Below are 18,409 nucleotides of genomic sequence, written 5' to 3'. Positions count from 1 at the left end.
TGTGCCTGTATCGTGGGCCATTCCTATATCCATCGAGCACAGCAACGTGCATTGAAGCGCCCTTATGGGGAATTCCTAGACCTGGAACAGTTGGGTTGCAGATTATCGTGGTTCAGTCAACGGGGAATGATGTGGGATGACCTCCTTCTCTTTGTACAGGAGAGGATTGATATGTGGGGCCCGCCCAATATATTGCTCATCCACTTGGGGGGCAACGACATCAGAGGCAAGTCCTGTCAGGAATTGCTCACATGTATGAAGAAAGACTTTTCCCAAATTATGATCCGCTGACCACAAGTCCAGCTAGGGTAGTCAGACATCATTATATGTTTAAAAAATAGGGATGACACGATTTGGCAATCCAGGGTCAAGAAATTGAACAGGCAGTTGGGGAGGTGGATGGGATGGGACGGGGGCTTCTGGGTGAGACATCAGTGATCCTGGGTGGGGAAGGCAGGGTTGTTTAGTGGGGATGGTATCCATTTATCCGAAGTAGGGATGGATTTATTCAATAACTCCCTGCAAGAAGGGCTGGAAAATGAAACAGCCAAGTGGTAGGCCTCAGTGGGGAGAACAAGTCGACAAGGGTCGGCTTGTCCGTGGTGGTTTAACCCGAGCCCAGGTTTATTGAAATGCTATGGGGTTGATGGTTGGAGGAGGAGAGGTGTGCCTCGTGTAGCTGGGGGGGGCCGCTACACGGGGATGGCCAGCGAACGGAGGGGCCAAGTTCCCGGTTCGAGCTTGCTCTCACTGGTGCGAGGCGGAGTAGGCAGGGGGAGGAAGGGAGGGAACTATCTTCGCCACTGGGATTCAAGGTGGTGGAGGAAGAGAGGGGAGGGGGAAAGGAGGAGGGGCCATCATGTTATAGGTTAAACTTGTTGTTTATGAGGGCTCGGGTTACATGTTGGTAATAAAACTGCGGCCAAAATTAATATCACATAATGTCTCAATGTATTATTGGAAGGTGGGGGGGAAGGACTGACAGTGGAGCGCACTTATTAAGTCTTTATGTTAAATAGCAGCGGTGCTGGTTCGTCCAGCGCCGCGAGTATAACATTAGATTAATGAGCGGTAACTGAAGTCAGAAGGCTAAGGGAAGGAGAAGGGGATCCACAAGGGCGGGAAAGTAAGGGGCGGGAAAACAAGAGCAGGTAACAGGGGAGCAACGGTTAAGCGGCAGATTTGAAATCCGGGGCCAGGATTGGTGGGGAGGTGGTGACGCTAAGGAGGGAGACAGCCACATCGGGTCAGGCAGAGCAAGCAGAAGGTGCACTTAACTTTGTCCCGCCCGCCCACCCTTTATTTTGTTTAAGTATGGAGGAAGTTTTGTCTGTAAAATGCATTTGTCGCAGTTGTGGCGGTTTAACCCGAGCCCAGGTTTATTGAAATGCTGTGGCGTTGATGGTTGGAGGAGGGGAGGTGTGCCTCGTGTAGCTGTGGGGGGGGGGGGGGCTGCTACACGAGGATGGCCGGTGAACGGAGGGGCCAAGTTCCTGGTTCGAGCTTGCTCTCGCTGGTGCGAGGCGGAGTAGGCAGGGGGAGGAGGGGAGGGAACTATCTTCGCCACTGGGGTTCAAGGTGATGGAGGAAGGGAGGGGAGGGGGAAAGGGGGAGGGGCCATCATGTTATAGGTTAATCTTGTTGTTTGTGAGGGCTCGGGTTAGATGTTGGTAATAAAACTGCGGCCAAATTTAATACTACATAATGTCTCAATGTATTATTGGAAGGGGGGGGAGGACTGACAGTGGAGCGCACTTATTAAGTCTTTATGTTATTCCGTTTTATACAGCAGAACTGAACAATAGTGCAGGCCTTGGTCTTCTGATGCCTTTTACAACTAAGTCACTGTTGGGGCATGAGCAACTGTGGGTGAGGAAGTTCAGGGATACTGTGGGAGTGCCAGTAGTGAATTTTAGAATTTTTTTCTGGTGGTGGTTGTCTTGTTTTTTGAACAAAAAGAGGTGAATTTTAAAAGCCTAGCGTGCGCCAAAGCCAGAAGATATGAGTAGAGGTCAGGCCAGCGCACACTACATGGATTTTAAAAGGTGCACACATACGCGCGTATCTCCCAGGACGTGAACAAACACGAGGAGTGGGATGTGGGTGTTATCTGGACAGGGCATTCCATGGGCATTACAGAATTTATGAGTGAAACCAGTGCATAAATACTTACACACATAAGCGTGCACAAGGGTCACCTAGCACATAATTTTACTTTTGCTATGGATGGCATGTAAGTCCTAAAACAAAAAAAACTTGGCTAGTCAGCAGGGTTTTAAGGGTAGAGGGTAACAGGGTAAAGGGAGGCTAACTAAGTAGCAGGGTTAAGAAGTCCTGTCCTTTACCTGGACAAACTGGGAATGAACTGGTGAAACTGGTAATTATGTTGGCGCACATGTCTACTAAATTCCCCCCCATTTACGCGGTAGAGGCAGCACTTGCATGGACGTGCATGCATCCATATAAAATTGAGTGCAAATGTATGCGCGTACAGTCTATTTTATACCATGCGTGCAGATACACAAGTATGTTATAAAATGGCCACATCCTTTGGCGCGAGCCGGCATGTGCGCACACACGTGCATCCCATGCCGGTATCAAAGTTACTGTCAAAATGAACAAAAGTGAACAAAATTTCATTTGTTTTTCTTTAAATTTCATCTTAAAACTAATATTGCAGCCTTAATACCAAGTAATTGGCTTGTCTGTAGTCCTTGCAATGTAGTGCTGTATTGTTTTACATGGTAGTTATTTCCTGAAGGAAGACAGAAACAATTCAATGTGCTGGGAAAATAAAACTGAAGGGTATTCAGCAAATGTGAAAAAATGGCATCAGCTATATAATCAACTTCCTGAACATGAAAAGAGAATAGAATATAAAACTTGCTACTTTTACTGGACCCTTGAGCCGGCTAGAGTCAATGAAAGCGCACCGTGAGAAGGCCCACAGCGAAGGTCGTAGCCGGGAGGCGGATCAAGTCAGGAGACCCACCGAATCTTCATCACTGGAAGCCCGAGATCCTCCCGGGAGGAGCCCTTGAGGATCCGAGCCGCTTGGACTTATGCGCGGTCTCCTGAAGACGAGCACCTGAAGAGTTGTCCAGATGTTGTGAAGTGGAGGAGTGGCTGGAACCAGGAGACCAATTGGAACTTCACCACTGGAAGCCTGCGGTCTCCTCAGGAGGAGCCCGTGAGGACGCGAGCCGTTTGGACTTAGGCGGAGCAGTCTGGATCAAATCAGGCAGCAGACAAGCAAGAAGAGGAACAAATCAGGAGTCGGGGCAGGCGGAAGACAACAGAATACCAGAGGACGAGCTGAAGTCAGGAGCTAGGAGATGAGCCGAAGTCAGGAGCCAGGAACAGGAGCAAGCAAGGATGGGCTGGAACAGGAACAAGGCTGGAGCAAGGACCAGGGGAACGCAGGAACAAGAAAGAAGACTGCAACTACTCCTTATATTGTAGGTGCGTTAAGAAAATCATGTATGCGTAAAAACCCTGATTTATATGCATAAGAACATAAGAACATAAGAAATTGCCATGCTGGGTCAGACCAAGGAAGGAACCTCGTTGCATCAACCTAGCATCCTGTTTCCAACTGTTATGAACTCTGCCCGCGGGTTTCCCCGCAAGCAGGCCCTGCTTTTCTCACCTTGCTGCCTTATCTTCGCAGCATTATGACATTTTCCGTTTTATTAACCATTCCCTTCCTAATAATTCCTAACATTCTTTTTTGACTGCTGCAGCACATTGAGCCGACGATTTTAAAGTATTATCCACTATGATGCCTAGATCTTTTTCCTGGGTGGTAGATCCTAATATTGAACCTAACATCGTGTAACTACAGCAAGGGTTATTTTTCCCTATATGCAACACCTTGCACTTGTCCACATTAAATTTCATCTGTCTTTTGGATGCCCAATCTTCCAGTTTTGCAAGGTCCTCCTGTAATGTATCACAATCCACTTGTGATTTAACTACTCTGAATAATTTTGTATCATCTGCAAATTTGATAACCTCACTCATCGTATTCCTTTCCAGATCATTTATATATGTATTGAAAAGCACCGGTCCAAGTTCAGATCCCTGAGGCACTACACTGTTTCAATGATAGGTTACAAATTTTAACTAATAGATCAGAAATTTCATTTTTGAGTTCCTTCAGTACCCTAGGATGCATACCATCTGGTCAAGGTGATTTGCTACTCTTTAGTTTGTCAATCTGGCCTACTACATCTTCCAGGTTCACAGTGATTTCATTCAGTTCGTCTGACTCATCATCCCTGAAAACCATCTCCGGAACTGGTATCTCCCCAACATCCTCATTAGTAAACACAGAAGCAAAGAATTCATTTAGTCTGACTGCAATGGCCTTATCTTCCCTAAGAGCCCCTTTAACCCCTCAGTCATCTAATGGTCCAACCGACTCTCTCACAGGTTTCTTGCTTCGAATATATTTTAAAAGGTTTTATTGTGAGTTTTTGCCTCTATGGCCAACTTCATTTCAAATTCTCTCTTCGCCTGTCTTATCAATTTTTTACACTTACACTTTCTTACACTTTTTTACACTTGACAGTGCTTATGTTTTATTCTATTTTCTTCAGATGGATCTTTCTTCCAATTTTTGAAGGTTGTTTTTTTGGCTAAAATAGCCTCTTTCACCTCACCTTTTAACCATGATGGTAATTGTTTTGCCTTCCCTCCACCTTTCTTAATGTGTGGAATACATATGGACTGCCCCTCTAGGATTTTATTTTTAAACAATATCCATGCCTGTTGAACACTTTTAATCTTTGTAGCTGCACCTTTCAGTTTTTTTTGTATTTTCCACATTTTATCAGTTTCCCTTTTGAAAGTTTAGTGTTAGAGCTGCAGATTTACTTATTGTCCCCCTTCCATTTATTAGTTTAAATTTGATCATGTTATGATCACTGTTGCCAAGTGGCCCCACCACTGTTACCTCTCTCACCAAATCCTGCGTTCCACTAAGTATTAAATCTAAAATATATCCCTCTCTTGTTGGTTCCTGAACCAATTGCTCCATGAAGCAGTCATTTATTACATCCAGGAACTTTATGTCTCTTGCAAGTCCTGATGTTACATTTACCAAGTCAATATTGGGGTAATTGAAATCTCCCATTATTATTGCACTGCCAAATTGGTTAGCTTCTCTGATTTCTCTTAGCATTTCACCATCTGTCTGACCATTTTGTCCAGATAGACGGTAGTATATTCTTATCACTATACTCTTACCCAACACACATGGGATTTCTACTCATATAGATTCTACTGAGCATTTAGTCTCTTGTATGATCTTTATCCTGTTGGACATAAAGTGCCACGCCCCCACCAAGTTGAACCTCCTTAACATTGCGATATAATTTGTACCCTGATATAGCACTATCCCATTGGTTATCCTCCTTCCACCAAGTCTCTGTGATACCAGTTATGTCAATCTCATCATTTACTGCTATACACTCTAACTCTCCCATCTTACTTCTTAGACTTCTGGCATTGGCATACAGACATTTCAAAGTGTGCTTTTTGTTTGTATTAACAAGCTGCTTTTCAGTTGTTAGGGATAATTTGGAAATCATTAGCTTCGGTGATTTTTTACATAAAGGCCCATGTACTACGTTTGCTTTTATTGGAACCTCTCTGTTGTGATGCCCTAGCTCTCCTGTTTCATTAGTATCCTTCAAGGATACATTTCTCCAAACCATGCACTGCTGAGTGACTGTCGGCTTTCCCCCTTGTTCTAGTTTAAAAGCTGCTCTATCTCCTTTTTGAAAGTTAGTGCCAGCAGCTTGATTCCACTCTGGTTAAGGTGGAGCCCATCCTTTTGGAAAAGTCTCTCCCTTCCCCAAAAGTTTCCCCAGTTCCTTACAAAACTGAATCCCTCTTCCCTGCACCACCGTCTCATCCACGCATTGAAACTCTGGAGCTCTGCCTGCCTCTGGGGACCTGCACATGGAACAGGAAGCATTTCAGAGAATGCCACCCTGATCATTTCAGAGAATACCACTCAGGTATTTTATAAAATATGCATGTATACTGGTTTGAAAATACTCGCGCTTGTACCTGAAATCATTAGTTTGCCGATACTTCCCCAGTTCACCCAGTCCATCTCCAGTTCACTTAGGCTGTCTAGCACTTCACCCTGAACCCCCACCAGTTCACCCAGTCCTTCAACAACAGAGAAGTCCAATTTCACTTGGCCTAGTCAATTAACCAATACGAAAGTGTATGAATAAGTTAGGTAATGTATACACATGTATCTCTTAGAAAATACCAACTAATGCGTGTAATTCTGAATCCCGTCCCGGGACACCTCTAGACTGCCTCTTTTTCTGCCAGTAAAATGTAAATGTGAAATGGAAACATGTGCACCTGTCTTGACATTTATAAAACAGCATATCCATGAGTATATGCTATTTACATGTGTACATGCTATTTTTACAAGAGAAACCCCTTTGAAAATTTACCCCTCGGCATTAAATAAAGATTTCTTGAGTTTATTAATTTTGAAGCATCATAACATTCCTCTTGATGACATTGATCCATTAGAACAAAAAAAATCCCATAAGAACCAAGAACCAAAAAGTAACAAAATTATCAGCAATGAGAAAAGCAATTTCACAATAAAAACAGAAATTTTATGAGATTGTATGTATGTGTAGGTGTGAAAGGGTTCCCCTCCCCCCTTACAAGCTTGTACTAGGTCAAAATAAATAATGCTTAAGCCCTGCCCTTGGGTATGGGGAAAATCTAGAAAAAATGAGGGGTTCTCTAGTACTGCACTAACATTTTGCCACTACTTGGGAGTATGTAACACTTATATTGAAAGCTCTCCATCAGTTGCCAGTTAAGTATAGAATCTGGTTTAAGGTTCTTTGCTTGATATTTAAGGCAATCAAACAAAATGATCTGAGTTATCTTTATAATTAGTTCGTTCTGTGGGAAAATAATTGCTTACTGTCCCCACCATCAAAATCATATATCTGCAAGTTACTCATACAGGGCCTTTTTGGTTATTAGTCCAGTGATATGGAATTTTCTTCCTGATACTGTATACTGACTATAACCAATTCTGAAAGAATAAGTCTCTTATTTCCAAAGGCTTTCCAATGAAGAGTGTCACGCAGTGCGGACCTCTCACCTTCTTGCACGGACACCAGCTCCTGGTTCCTCTTCACTAGCAGCGGTGGGCCGCCAGCTCTGACCTTGGGGCGCCTCCGGTGCCTCCAGCCCTGCCATGGTTCCCCGTGTAGCCAGTCAAGATGCCCCTGCTCATCGAGCCTCTCCGATGAGCAGGGGCCCGTTGCCTGTGGAGAGACGCCGTCATCTGCGCCACGTCCATCCCTAGGCGTGCACGCATCACTAATCTTTTTAAAGGGCCCGCGGCGGGAACCTGGCCGCAGCCCCGGATGTTGACGTCAGACTCTTCAGTGTATATAAGCTCAGGCCTCGCTCCATAGCGTTGCCTCTGCAACAGGTCTCCTCATACTCCGAGTACTCGTTGCTGATAGAGAATCCTCTCTACTTTGTGTTCCTGATTCCTTTGGTTCCCGGTTCCTGTCTTCCTTGTTCCTGCCCATCTATGTGTTGGACTGACTCTCTGGATTTCGACTCGGCTTTGTTTGACTACTCTTCAGCCTATCTCCAGCCCCGGACCTCTGCTATGCCTGACTACTCTTCAGCCTATCTCCAGTCCCAGACCTTTGCTACGCTTGACTATGCCTGCCTTCTCCGTGCCCTGACCATTGCCTTGATTGACTACGCCACAGAATTCTCCGTGTCCAGAATTCTACACTGCTTGCCATGATCTCCGCTTGCCGCCGGCTCTGATCCCAGCCTGTCAGTGACGCCTCCTCTAGCCTATTCCCTGGACGTGTACTTACAAGGCTCCGGTCTTTCTTTGCTTAAGCGCCTCCAGTTACTTTCTGTTCCATTGGTGCCTGAGTTCTTGTACCGAAATCAGTCCAGGGTAGGACTATGCCACCTATCGACTGCTTTCTCTAGGCTGAACCACCTTTCTTCACAAACCAACCTCGAGGCCCACCTTATTCCTGCCGGCCCCAGCACACAAAGGCTCAACCTGCGGGGAACGAAGGCTGGTATAGGTGAAGCTCCAGTGGCCTCTATTTTCAGCCCACTCCACCTGCCGATGGTGGGGACCCTTAGGTCCCTACCTACGGGTTGCGTCAACCCCACCTAGGCCCAAGTGTCCACCTCCGACGCAACAAAGAGTTGCTTATCTATTCATTGAGTTTTACCATTTATTTGTTTAATTTTCTTTTACAACAATTGCTGTTTTAATTACTATAGTGTTTATTATCTGTTTCATATGTGTTATGATTGTTTATGTACTTTATGTAATCTGCATGGCATAATCATTTTGATTATATGCAGAATATAAATAATTATTACTAAATAAATAAATACATGTCGATTGATTTTTAGGCCGATGTATTGAACTGTTATGCAAGCAAAACAGAAAATACTAAGTGAGATTGCATTCGTAAATTTTTCCATGTGCTATTTTCTGTTTTTGTATGCATGATTTTATTCTGTGAATCTGTTTGTAGACTTATTATGCAAAATCACTGAGTTAAAAAATCATGCAAATCACTGCAATAGCAATTTTACAGTTGCATAATTGTGTGCAGAAAACAATACAATTTGCTTTTTTCCCACAAGACTTGACTATACCAAAGAAGTTTTGCAATAAAGTCCATGAATTTGCACAGCCTTTTGTCATGAAAAGGTAAATATTAAAAAGGACGTGCATGTTATAAAATCTGATACCTACGTGCACATGCACACCTGATTTTATATCGGCGCATGCATATGCACACGGGTGCCCGCTCGCACGCGCAAGGAGGGAGATTTTATTTAAAAGCGCACAGCGATGCGATCAAGCCTTCCCCAGTTCCCTTCCAGTCCATTCCAATAAAGGAGCAGACTGGGAAGGACCTTCCCTAACCTCCTAACTATTCCTCCTCCATTTTCCCCTCTCCGCCCTGATCCCTAACTCCCCCTCCAACTCACCTAAATGTTTTGTTTCCAAACTTACCTGCTCTCACGAGCAGAAGTAAGTTCCGCACGCCGGCCAGCTGCCGGCATGCACTTCACCCCATTCGGCCCCCATCCCACCTCCACCTGCCCAGACCCTGTCCCTGGCCCACCTCTTTTTAGGATCTCAAACTTCCGCGTGTACCGGGAGATACGCGTGTGGTCGGGCTGCTCTGAAAATGCACTCGACGCATATCTCCCAGTATTGTCGCGCCCCAGGTTTTAAAAAGTCAGCTGAAAGAAAATGCCACATACCTCATTTTAAAATGTTTGGGAGTCCAACTTTCAAAGCTGTTCATGCTATATCATTTGTGTGAATAAGTGGGTGCACTGAGATTTATGCTTGTATTTTATAAACTATGTAGTGGGAGCCACACAGTTCATAAAATACTGTATATTTCTGACCTGAAAATATGCCCATAGGAGGAAATTTCAAAAGAGTTACACATGTAAAGGTAGCATATATTGTAACCATTTTCAAAAGTCTATTTAAAATCGACCCCTTTATGTGCATAAAAGGAGCACGTGTGGCCTACATGTGCATATGCTACCCAGCGCGTGCACATGTACGCCCGATTTTATAACTTGCGCGTGAAGGCGCGAGCAAGTTATAAAATCAGGGGGCGGCACGCGCAAGGGGCTGCACAATTGTGCACCTTGCGCATGCCGAGCCAGCTTCCCCCATCCCCCCCCCCCCAACCTGACCTTCCCACCCCTTCCCCTAACCTTCCCCCCCCCCCCAGCCCTACTCTAACCCCTGCCGGCATGCGATCCTCCAACAGAGCGGCAATGGCCGCTCTGTCGGAGTCCTCTGGCCCCACCCCCACCCCACCCCCGGACAGCCCAGGCCCGCCCACACCCACGTCCCCTCCCTGCTCCTTTCTGCAAGCCCTGGGACTTACACGCGTCCTGGGGCTTTACACGCGTCGCCGGCCCTTTTTAAAATAGGCCCGGCGCATGTAACCCTTTTAAACTTCGGCCCAAAACCTTTTGAAAATTCAGTCCTATGGAGTAATTTTCAGAAGTCAATTTACGTGCATAAAACCCAGTTTTATGCATGTAAATCCTTTTGAAAATTATCTGCACTGGCAACAGCAGGTATGTATATTTGTAATGCAAGAACATGCATACATTCTCTTACCATTTTTTTTAAATATGCACATTTTTTGCTCATCATAATTGCAACAATTTGTGCATAATAACCTAGAATTAAATTCAGAGGCAGGTATATATTTAAGCATGCACATGCTCTGCTTTTATAAATTCTTACTTGCACACATACGTACTTTGAATCATCTGTTCACTAGTTCACCAAGTCCTTCACCAATTCACTTAGACCCTGCAGCACTTCACCCTTTACCCTCACCAGTTCATCCATACCTCCCACTCTAAAACTTCAAACAAAAGACAAGCCCAATTTCAAGTACACAAGTCACCTAGAAGGTGGAAAACAGTTTGAACAAGTTCAGTAAAATATGTGCAAATATCACTTAAAAAACAGTGGCTGATCCGCACAATGGAATGTCCCAGACCGTCTCTTTTTTTCCTTGTTCACTTCATGCATGGTCCTGCAAACACGCGCTTAGGGGTAGATTTACAGACCTACACACGGGTGTACATACGCATGCGCTACCCGGTGCGAGCAAGGGGGGTGCACACTAGTGCACCCACACTAGTGCTTTCCCCGTTCCCTTCCCCCTTAACTAACCTTCCCACCCCTTCCCCTAACCTTTCCCCCCCCAGCTCTACTCTAAACCCCCCCAATTTCTTATCTCACCTTTTGCGCCTGCCTCGAGGCAGGCGCAGGTTGTGCACGCCGGCAGCCTGCAGGGACATGATCCTCTGACACAGCGGCAAATGGCCGCTGTGTCAGAGGCCTCTGGCCCCGCCCCCGGACCGCCCCTTTAGTAAAGCCCCGGGACTTAGACGTGTCCCGGGGCTTTACGCTCATCGCCGGGCCTTTATAAAATAGGCCCGGTGCTCTTAAGCCGATTTACGCACGTAGAGCTTTGAAAATCCAGCCCTTACTCTCTAGTTTTATAAAGTAGCATATACATGTGCATTGCTGCTTACACACGTATATGCTATTTTTACGCATGCAACCCCTGTGTAATTCTTTGAAAATACCCTCCTTAATGAGCTGCGACAACTAGAAGATCTTCTCACGGTACCAGCTCATTTGGGGAAAAATGTCAGTATTTGATGCAATTGCCTCTTTGCTTACTTTTATTTTACTGATGGTCATCTCCAGGCCTTCCCTGATTGAACTAATCATGTGTTTTAAGAAATATCTGGATGGATCCAGCATGACTAGAAACCAAATAATATAATTTATATGTTATATATTCCTTTTAGCCTTGTAATTATGAATGCTTATTTTTTCATGCCAGTTCCCAGTGTAACGTCCACTCCTGAACATCACAAATGCAGTGGTTGCTTAGCTATTCTGTTTACCCCTTGGTTGCTCACTTATCGTTGTACATGGGTATCATTTATTCTTGGCCCTTTCATCTTCACTTGGTGGTTGTTGAATTTTTCCTTGGTATAAAACACTTTTTAATGTCAGCTTTCAATCTCAGTTCAAATATATTTTCCCTGCTACCTATTACAATGTAGCCTGCCCTGTTGGCAAAATCCTTGTTTTCTTTTGATTTTCTCTGTTGTTGGTAGCCTTTCTGGCATACATGATTTAACAGCTGACATCAAGTAAACAAACATGAGGAAACTATGTACTGCAGAGTAACAGGAGAGCTAATCCTGCTATACTGGCCCTTGGTCAGATCATGTCTGAGCCAGGTCAGATTTTCTAGTCCTGAAGCTGTAGCTGGTTGCTTGACCATGTGTTTTCAATAACTTATGTAAACAGCTGAAGATGCATAAAATCCCTACTCTAAAGTAAGGGGGCTATATAGACAGTGATAATATTCTTTAAAAAAAAAAAAAAAGAAAGAAAAAAAGTACCAGGCTGGGACCAGTGGTGACGTCCACCTTCCACTCCAACTGCAGTGGAGAAAGGAAAGCAATTTGCTGCAGTCCACCAAGGTTCCAGGTCAGCGACCGGGCATAAAATCATCATTGGCAACATAAGCTTAAGGACTAAAAGGGAATAGTCCTCTACAGCAGGCTTGTTTTACTTTTTTGTTTGTCAATTTTGTTTCCTGATTGGGAAAACAAAACAAGTTACAAAGAAGTGTGCCTGACAGAATTAGTGCACAATGTCACATTCCATTAGGTTACCTTTCCTGCCCCACCCCCACCCCACCCCACTACCACCATTACCACTGCAAAAGTCCCAAGGGTCAGAAGAGCTGTTGAGCACCATCAGCATCAACAGCAATAGCAGGATAATGGACGGCCACTGCTACTCCCATTCCCCCCACTGAATCATCTTTGGGGTCGGAAATGGGAGTGGCATTGGTGCCACTCCCATTTCCGCTGTTATGCCTATTGCTTCCGAGTCCTTGTCTCGCTGTTATGCCTATTGCTTCCGAGTCCTTGTCTCCTGATGTGTGACAGGCATGGCTACTTCACTAAGCCTATGGCCATACATGTGCACACACTAATGTATATGGATGGATGGACGGACAGACAGAGCCTCCACATAATGGGTGTCCTTGCTATAGTGAAACGTACCTAATAAAAGCTTTCTGTAAGCTTAAAAGGAGAAAAATTTCTTGTAAAATTAAAAAGATGAGGAAAAAGCAGAATTATTAAACAAATACGTCAGTTCAGTGCTCACTAAAGAAAACCCTGGAGGAGGACTGAGCTGGTTGGCAAGTGTGCAGATGGCAGTGGGATAGATACAACTCCATTTACAGAAGAAAGTGTTTGAGTATAACTAGCAAAACTGAAAGCGGACAAGGTCATGGGGCCTGATGATATTTATCCCAGGACATTAAAGGAGCTCAGGGAGACACTAAAGGGGTCTGCTGAATGACTTATTCAATAGATCTCTGGAAACGGGCATGATGCCATAAAGAATGGAGAATGGCAGTGGTGGTCCCGCTTCACAAAAGCGGGAGCAGAAAAGAGGCTGGAAACTAGAGGCCAGTTAGCCTCACTTCAGTGGTGGCAAAATTAATGGAGACCCTGCTGAAGGAAAGGATAGACAATCCAATGGGTTGCAGGAGGCGAAGCGCCATAGTTTTACCAGAGGAAGGTCATGTCAAACGAATCCAATTGACCTTTTTGATTGGGCAACTAGAAAATTAGATCAAGGATGAGCACTTGATGTGATATATCCATATTTCAACAATTCTTTTGACTTTGTCCCACATAGGAAGCTCATGAACAAAATAAGAAGCCTGGGTGTGGGTCCCAAGGTGGAGGAATGGATTACAAATTGGTTAACTGACAGATGACAGCAAGTGGTCTGAAGAGGAGAGAAGAGTGATAAGTGGAGTGCCTCAAGCACCAGTTAAGAATATAAGATTTGCAATACTGGGTCAGACCAAGGGTCCATCAGGCCCAGTATCCTGTTTCCAACAGTGGCCAATTCAAGTCAGAAATACCTTGTAAGTACCCAAACATTAAATACATCTCAAGCTACTATTCCTTATTGATTAATAGCAGTTTATGGATTTTTCCTCTAGGAACTTATCCAAACCATTTTTAAACCCAGTTACACTAACTGCTGTAACCACATCCCCTGGCAATGAATTTCAGAGCTTAACTATGCACTGAGTGAAAAATAATTGTCTTCGATTTGTTTTAAATGAGCTACTTGCTAACCTTATGGATTGCCCCCTAGTCCTTCTATTATCTCAGAGAGTAAATAACCAATTTATATTAACCTGTTCAAGTCCTTTCATGATTATGTAGACCTCTGTCATATGCCCCCTCAGTCATCTCTTCTCTAAACTGAACAGCCCAACCTCTTTAGCCTTTCCTCATAGGAGAGCTGTTCCATGTCTCTTATCTGGGATGAGTTCAGTTTATTATCTTTGTGAGCGACAGAACAGAAGAGTTAGAAGGAAAAGTTTGTCTTTTTTCATACAATCTTAATATCTGCAACAGAGAGGACACACCTGAAGGAATAGAGAATGAAAGGTGATCTAAGAAAGATAGAAGCATATTCAAAGATTTGGGCAGCTGCGATTCAATGCCAAGATGTTCAGAGGCCTCACTTGAAATACTATGTTCAGTTCTAGAAATCATAGCTCTAAAAGGATAGAAGCGATCCAGATAAAGGTGACCAAAATGGTATGGGGACTGCATCAAAAGATCTATGAGATGAGACTGAAGGACCTAGATATGTATACCCTGGAGAAGAAGAGGGACAGAAGAGATATGATAGAGTTTTAAATACCTGAAGGATATTACTGATGTACTGGAATCAAGTCTTTTCCAGTGGAAAGAAAGCTGTAGAACTAGAGGACATAATATGAAACTCTAAGGGGGTAGACTCAGGAACAACATCAGGAAATATTTATTTACAGAAAGGGTGGTAGATGCATGGAATGTCTTCTTGGAAGAGGTCATGAAGACAAGCATGGTCATAGAATTCAAAATGGCAATAATTTAGATGGGATAAACACAGAGGTTCCCTAATGGCTAAAGGTCAGAAATAAAGAAAAGGGCAACTTGTGTTTAACTGGAGTAACTTTCATGGAACAGCAGTAACTAACCTTAACATAACACTTGAGGGGTAGCCTGCAAGAAGTGACAGTTACGTCTCTAAAAAAGAAAAAGAAAAAAAAAAAGTTGGCTGGGAAACCTGGATGGGTCTTTTTCTGCTGTTGTTTACTATGTTACTATGTTTCTATATTCTTGTATGGTCTAAGGTTGCCCTTAGGCCTTCAAAGTGAAAGTTGGGGCATCTTGCATCTTGTAGGCCACTCATGTAACATCATGTTCTTTGAGTATTTTTGCTTTGGTTTTTAAAAAAAACCTCTAAACTTACATCCACTGTAGCCCTGCTATAATGCAGCTCAAAACAACACAAAGTTGCTTATAACATGGTTAAAGATTGACTCCCAATATTTTCAGTGTTAAAACACATATCTTATTCTGTGATGTTTTTTAATTGATAATGAGAGTGCAGGTGTTTTGTTCTTAGCATTTTTGTTCTTAGCAATAAAACCTATATTTCCATGAAATATTTATTTCCAGCATTCAAAATATTGTACAGTACATCTTTCTTATCTATTACAGCAAAATATATATAAACTCAATATATTGTGGGCTCAATTATGATGCAGACCAAATTTTGGGACCCCATCACTTGTGTTATATTAGGTCTACAGTGAAGCAGGACGAGATAGCACTGGCAAGAACCAATCCAAAGTGTGAATAAGTCCATCTGAGTGGGATTCTGGAAATGAGAGGAAGGGGGCGGAGGCTCTCCTACCCACAGCTAGGAGGAGGTGTGATAAGCCAGACAGTAGAAACCCAAGCTGGTAGACTGACAGAGGAAGGATATGGTTTAGCAAGTAAGAACAAGGCAAAACCTGTGTCCCTGGAAGCCTAATGAAGGCAGGCAGAGAGGTGTAGGCACAAGAAACCAGAGTCTGGAGCTGAAACTGTCACAAAGCTAAGTAATGTGCAAATTGTAGGAACAGTGGCTCAAAACTGCTGTTAAAGCCAGTCCTAAAATTAAGGCCCTGGTGCACTCAGGCAAAAAGGCTAGAACTGTGCTTTGCCCATCTGTAATTGAGGCCAATGGGAATAATTGGCATGTAAAATTGGTCTTTATAAGTTTGCATTTAGTATCCTGTAAAACATAAGTTCCATGTAGAGCTAATGACGCCTACTATATGGGATGTGTGGCAAGCGTGTATGCATGTAAGTGGATCCCAAATAAATTACCCTTTTCAGGATCCTCTTGGAACCCCTGACATGGCTTGAGAATTTGGTGTGAATAGGACGCCAAAAACAAAATTAGGAGGATACACACACACATACACAAGCATGGTAATCTCATACTCTTGCTTCCCCTCAAAAAGTGGTCTAAAAACAGCTGTTTAACACTGATAACTAGACTTGTGGCTTCTTGAATGCTCTCCCTTGGACTGAGCCCAAGTTGTACATATTACACCAGTTATAATACATCTTAAGCTGATGTAATGTATTGGAGGGATTTGCCATTGTTCACCATCCAAAGTGCTTGTTAGGGCTTTCTATTAAATAAAAACAGAAAGACTCAAGTTCTAATTATGAATGTCTCATTTTAAACTTGATAGTTATGGGCCACTTACAAAACTATATATATTTATTATAAATTCAAGTTTTCTGTGACTTATAATGAAATTGGTTAATACAATCATGAAATCCCTAGGAAAGAAAATGCAAAGAACAGAGGTTACTATTATACTTGTGAATTCAAGCAACAGCAGTAGTTGATTCCCCAAGATTTTCAGCTCTTTTTTAATTTATTGTCTAATCTTTTAGGTATATTCCTAGCTTCCTTTTTCATTTTTTAAAATTTCTTTAATTTTACATTTTTTTTAACATCTGTTAATACGGCCAATTAGATACATCCCCAGTTTTTACAAATTTGCCAAATAAAAAAAAAAACACTAACTGATGGGAAAACTAAATATACATACTAAACATTCATCAACAGTGACAAATAAATGCACATCACCATATTTTTACCCCCACTGAATACAGCTTTGTGAAAAAAAGGACCTTCATAAAACATCTGCATCAGGGGAATAATGAAAAACGTTGCTGTTTTTAAAATGCCACATCTTTTCACTGTTTTCTAGGCCCTATGTGAGTGACCTGTCAGTATTCCCCAGATGCAGAGGTTATGAAACATGGTCTCGTGGCAGGATATTTTTCTTATCAACACTGCAATGCTGGATTAAGTGCAATACATGAGCAAACTACCTGTTATCTTTCCATCTCTATCGTTGGGGAAAGTTTTTGTTTTTCTATGGCTAACATTCATTGCCAGACTGTTTTGAGTGTAATCACTACATAATAATAATATAAAAATATCAAAAAAGACTTGAACCAATGATATTTAAGGACAACAACTGTGTTACATTTGTCAGTTGGTAATCTTTTATGAAAGTCCTTTTTTTTCACGAAGGGTAAAAATATTGTTATGTGCATTTATTGGTCATCTTTGATGGGTGCTTAGGACCTGTATTTAAAAATCTGCCTTGCTTTGATTCCAGAATTGTTAATCCACTTATCAGAATTTCCATGCAGGAGTTGATGCCTGCATGAGGTTCTGATATGAATCAGCAAAGCAGTGCCCTAATTTACTCCATAAGGGTACAAGTAGCCAGGAAGGGGGAACTTTCAAAAACCATGAAACACATTAATATGTTCTCCAGAATAAAACATAAATCACAACAACAAGGTATATCAATCAGGATAAAGGATCCATCAGAAGAAAATAGGATAAAGCATAAGCAATGGCAAGGTAAATGTAAGACAATGATAAGACAGGCAAAGAGAACATTTGAAAAGAAGTTGGCCATAGAGGCAAAAGCTCACAATAAAAACTTTTTAAAATATATGTGAAGCAGAAAGCCTGCAAGGGAGTCAGTTGGACCGTTGGATGATCAAGTGGTTAAAGGGACACTTAGAGAAAATAAGGCCATCATGGAAAGATTAAACAATTTCTTTGCTTCAGTGTTTAGTGAAGAGGATATTGGAGAGATACTCTTTCCAGAGAAGGTTTTCATGGGTGATGATTCAGATCAAATGAACCAAATCACGGTGAATCTGGAAGATGTGGTAGGCCTGATTGACAAACTGAAGAGTAGTAAATCACCTAGACTGAATGGTATACACCCCAGGGTTCTGAAAGAACTAAAAAATGAAATTTCAGACCTATTAGTAAAAATGTTTAACCTGTCATTAAAACCATCTGTTGTACCTGAAGATTGGAAGATGGCCAATGTAAGCCAATATTTAAAAAGGGATCTGGGGTGATCCAGGAAACTATAGATCAGTGAGCTTGACTTCAGTGCCAGGACATCATCTTGGAGGCGGAGCTGTCCTTCCCACGCTGGCCCCTTTAAATCTTCTGTCCCTGTGCGTGCACACGTCTAAGGGGGCAGTTCCAAGTGCTCGGTGTCAGCAGCATCTCCTTCGCACAGGGAGCGCTGAGAGAAGCCCCCGACCAGGCCTGACGCACACCGGGGATGCCGGAGAGCAACTCGGAAGGTAGGGGAACCGGCCGCGGCACCCCGTGGGCCCAATTCTCAACAGTACCCCCCTCTTACACCTCATCCCCGGGGGTCTAGGCTTGGCAGGATGATCCAAGTGGAAGTGGCAGAGGAGATTCATGTCCAGAATATTGGAAGCGGGCTCCCACGTGTTCTCCTCGGGACCACAGCCCTCCCAAGAAAGGAGATACTCTCATCGCCTGTGGAAG

At 43.3% G+C, this 18,409-nt stretch overlaps 1 protein-coding gene across 13 annotated transcripts in view; it reads right to left on the bottom strand.

The window, feature by feature from the left end:
• Window positions 1-18,409, bottom strand: part of MBNL1 (muscleblind like splicing regulator 1) — a 623,451-nt gene that overhangs the window by 519,308 nt on the left and 85,734 nt on the right. The gene's annotated exons all lie outside the window — the stretch shown is intronic.

Source organism: Rhinatrema bivittatum, chromosome 9 (assembly GCF_901001135.1).
Source record: "Rhinatrema bivittatum chromosome 9, aRhiBiv1.1, whole genome shotgun sequence".
NCBI lineage: Eukaryota > Metazoa > Chordata > Amphibia > Gymnophiona > Rhinatrematidae > Rhinatrema > Rhinatrema bivittatum.
This window is presented reverse-complemented; position numbering and strand designations above follow the sequence as displayed.